We start from the raw sequence: 4743 nt of genomic DNA, 5'->3' as shown, positions 1-4743 counted from the left end.
ATGTGATGTGAACAATACTGCAACCACCTCCCCCACCGGCTCGACTCAAGGAGAGGGATAAAGCCATAGAGCAGGGACAGGAGGAGGTCCTGGACCTGTATTTTGGAGACTGTTTCACCATTTTAAAGTACCTGAACTGCAAATCAGGGTCAGGGAAAAGCCAGGAGGCTCAACACGGTGCCCACATTTGGGTCTGGTTTAGCCCATCATTCATTAGTCCATTAAACAGGTGACTTCAAGACTATTCCCCAAGGCGACGTACAAAATTTTGGGGAAAAAGGACTAAACCCAACGCCCCCTCATCCCTGTCACCAAAGCTCTGCAATGCCCTCGGGGAACGGTGCCTCAGTCTCCCCACCAGTAAAATGGGCTGAAGGCATCAACCTTCCTTCATGGAGTGCTCTGAAATCCAGGGAAGACGTGATTAGGGTGGGGATTATAATTCTTTACACCCTGCTAACGGCATTTTAGAGCCCATCATGGCTGTGGCTGGATCTCGACATTTGTTAGAAAGAGATAAAAGCTTTTTTTCACTGGTTGGTCTGAAGCCTTTCAGGCTCTCTTTGATGTGCTGTGGCTAATAGCCCCTTCATTTGATTAATTTTCATTTCTGCCGTCGGTCTTTAAGAGCTGCCACGCAGACTTTGTGAATGGATTGGAAGAGACGGAGCAACGATCCCCCCCGAAAGCTGCTCCAATTCTCATTAATACAAATCCCCGCAGGGCGAACTCCCAGCCCCGCACTCGTGTGCGAGGAAAGCCAAAAATAGCAACGTTTATAATAATAATAAATAACGGGGCGGGTGCTAGAAACGATGAAGTGCCTCCGACGGATTGTGTGTGTGTGTGTACATGTGCGGGAAGGTCCCAAAACGCAAGTGACAGCAATAACGGAGGCTTTTGTCAGAGCGTGAGTGTTCAGAATAATTGAATTGCTGCCTTGTTACATACGGACCGATTTAGACCCTCATTATGCATTTGGCAAGTACTTAGCATAACGAATCAATTTAAAACGGCACATGAGACTCAAGTAATTCATAATGAAACTCCAAATCAAGATTACAAGGCAAGCCTAAGCCTCCCCAGCCCAAATGAACGGGATGGAGAAGCGGACGGTGATGAAGATGAGCTGGGGGTGGGGAACAGGCTGGAGGAAGCCTCGAAGGCTCTGCCACCGCCTCCCGCGTGGCCTCGGGTCAGGCTTTTAAGTCTCCCAGGGCTCTGGACCCTCGTACCAAAAACTGCACGTGTGGCATTTCAGTTTCGGAGAGTACAATTCATCTCCGGCTCCTCTCGCAAATGAGAGGTGAGGTCTGGTCGCGGTCGGGCGTCCCTGGCCGTAGCACTGCTTTTCCTCTCTTGCTATTCAAGAAACAGCCCCAAAGTCAACTAGTTTCTCCTCCTGAACCTACCCCATAAAAGCCCCGTTGCCACCAGGGCATACGAGCATGCTGCAGCTCTGTCGTCCCTCTCTGCTGAGCCACAATACTTCCCTGCCTCCCAAACAGAGAATCACAGAACGGTTTGGGTTGGAAGGGACCTTGAAGATCATCCAGTCCCCCCCCCTGCCCTGGGCAGGGACTCCTCCCCCCAGCCCAGGTCGCTCCAAGCCCCGTCCAACCTGGCCTTGAACCCCTCCAGGGATGGGGCAGCCACAGCTTCTCGGGGCAGCCTGCGCCAGGGGCTCACCACCCGCACAGGCAAGAATTTGTTCCTAAGATCTCATCTTCTTCCAGTTTGAAGCCATTCCCACTCACCCTATCACTCCATGCCCTTGTAAAAAGTCCCTCCCCAGCTCTCCTGGAGCCCCTTTAGGCACTGGAAGGGGCTCTGAGGTCTCCTCTTTTTTGCCTTTTCTTCCCCAGGCTGACCCCCCCCAACCCCCCCAGCCTGGCCTCCCAGCAGAGGGGCTCCAGCCCTCCCAGCATCATATCACCCACTTTAACGGGCTTAAAACAGTGAGATGGGGGAAGAGTCATCAGATGAGTCGCGTGGGCGAGACGGGGTACCCACGACAGGATCGAGGTGGAAATGAAACACATAAATCCAGAAAGGCTTCACGAACACCCCTACACAGGCGTACGCAACAAACCCAGCACACGGCGACAAAACTTAAGAGGAGAAAAGACCCGGCTGCTGTCCCGGGGGCACGGAGCGAGGCAGAGCCCAGCATCAGCTGCGCTCGGGTCCGGCTTCACACCCCCACGGCAGCAGAGAAACGTAACAGAACGTTCTCATCGCAGCTGTCTGCTAAGGCTTTACCTCTTGTGCATTTTAGGAACTATCCAGCTGGGATTAAAAATGCTTCCCACCCCTTCATATTTAAATATAGGTTTTCAGGCTAACACACACACACACACACACACACACACACCCCAAAAAAAAAAAAAAAAAGAAAAAAAAAAGAAAAAGACGGAGACAAGGCTTTGCTCAACTAGAGCTGAATAATTAGGGATGACTAATACGATGTAGTACTGTGGGAAAACGCAGAAGACACTCTTGCCAGGATGCAGACCCTGGCTGATAAAGCCTCCTCCATCCCCAGGACAGGTCACCTGGGGTTTCTGGGATACTGCTGCTTCAAGTTTACAGCATCTCTTTCTTTCTGAGCCTCCAAACAGGCTGCTCGGCTCCAGCATCACGGGTTAGAGATGAGTCGAAGGGGATTTCACTGGGCTGGGACCACCCGTCTCCTCCTCTTGCTGTGAAGAGGTCCCACATATGCACCAGAGGCGAACGGGAAAAATGCGGGACGCAGGCAGGGCCGGCAGGGCCGGAAACTCAAACTTGGCTGCAGCACTCGGGTTACTCGGGGCAAAGAAAAAAAAGCCCATCTGAGTAAATTTACACCCGAGCGACAGCCTGGGAGTCTCTGGCGCAGGGACAGCGGGAGGGAGACGCTCCTGCAGAACCCCTTTGCTGGGCAGTCCCCAGTTAACCCCTACTCTCCCCTTCGACAGATTGCGAGGGGAAGTTTTCATAGGTAATCCCAAATCTCTGCTCCTTGTGCTCAGCCCGACATCTCATCCCGGCTCCTGGCTTAGCAGCGGAGGTCACCTCAAAGGTATTTCCCACCCGTGCTGCTCCATGCAGTAATTCCCAGTTCCACAGGGCTGCTGCGACAGGGCGACAAAAGGAAGTTATTAGGCTCCTGAAAGGCAGATGCAACCCTTAATGTCTGTATTATAATGTAAATGTCGCTATGAAAAATATTTGGGATCCTCTGCTATTCCCAGAGCTGCTGAAGTTGCTACCCAGTGCTACACATAGAGACATCAGGTACGTGCAGCAGCAGCTCCAACGCTTTTTTTGAGGATCTCAGGAGAAAAATGGCGATCCGCGTGTGCACGCACATTTAATGAAAGAGATTTAAAAGAACAGTGTCATACCCAGTATCACGGCGGAACAATTTGGGCTGAAAGGCATCTCTGGAGGGATGCTGTGCAGGTGCACAGGAACTCTTACAGCAGCCAGGCGTTGTCCAAAAAACATTCATTTTATTCATGTCATATATTGTGACAAATCAAGCTGCTACTTGTTGCATTAAGTTTCCCTAGAGGTTGGTTTTTTTTTTTTAATTAATGCTTAAGTTCAGGATTTAGCCTACAAAGTGGAGGGATGAAGTTACAAGACCCTTTACAAGGCTATTTTGTCTATTTTTCAACATACAGCACCTAAATATTCTCCTCTGAGTATTACATCAACAATGCAATAGCCTATACTGGCCTTATTCTGCACAACATTCTGCTCAAACCTCCTCCGTGCTACGCTGCATGTTACAGGTAAGGCAGAACAACCAATATTTTAGGAGAAATAGAAAATTTTGGTGGGACGGCCCCCATCGTCTCCAGAGAGCTCTCCCTGAAGTCACAGGGACTTTCCAAAGTTTTAGCAAAATTAAGGCTCCTGCCACCCAGGCGCTTGCTTGTATCTCCCTGCGGGGTAGCTGGATCCGTAAGGAACTGTACAGAAAAATGCCCAAAAGCAAGTCTTTCTTGACTTCTCTTTTTTCCCAAAATGATCCTTTTTTGCTGAAAATTCTGAGGTGCTAAAAGCAGGGCTTTGTGCTTCTTCTGATACAACTCAATAGAAGACAAAAGTTCATTCCCTGAAATGTGTTCATAATGCTGCTACCTACTCCTTCATGGGAGTCAAAACCAGTATGAAATATTCCAGTTTCACCTATCCTTATAAATTCGTTTAGAAATCCCCAGAAAAGGTGGGGAGGAAAAAAAATCAAAGGGGGAAATCATGGGAAATGGAAAACCTGGCTCACATCCAGCTCTAAGGGATGTACTGCAAACAAAAAGTCCATCTTCAGTGAAAGCACGGGATTTAGGGCATCTCCAGCGAGATCATGGAATCACGGAAGGGTTTAGGTTGGAAGGGACCTTGAAAATCACCCAGTTCCACCCCCTGCCCTGGACAGGGACACCTCCCCCCAGCCCAGGTTGCTCCAAGCCCCGTCCAACCTGGCCTTGAACACCTCCAGGGATGGGGCAGCCACAGCTTCTCGGGGCAACCTGCGCCGGGGGATCACCACCCGCACAGGCAACAATTTCCTCCTCAGATCTCATCTCAATCTCCCTTCTGGCAGTGTTAAACTGTTCCCCCTCATCCCATCGCTCCCCTCCCTGATCCAGAGTCCCCCCCCAGCTCTCCTGGAGCCCCTCTAGGCACTGGAAGGGGCTCTGAGCTCTCCCCTTTTTCACCTTCTCTTCTCCAGGCTGAACCCCCCCAACT

The sequence above is a fragment of the Charadrius vociferus genome, unplaced genomic scaffold (genome assembly GCF_000708025.1).
Source record: "Charadrius vociferus isolate BGI_N301 unplaced genomic scaffold, ASM70802v2 scaffold819, whole genome shotgun sequence".
Classification (NCBI taxonomy): domain Eukaryota; kingdom Metazoa; phylum Chordata; class Aves; order Charadriiformes; family Charadriidae; genus Charadrius; species Charadrius vociferus.
Note: the sequence above shows the minus strand (reverse complement) of the source record.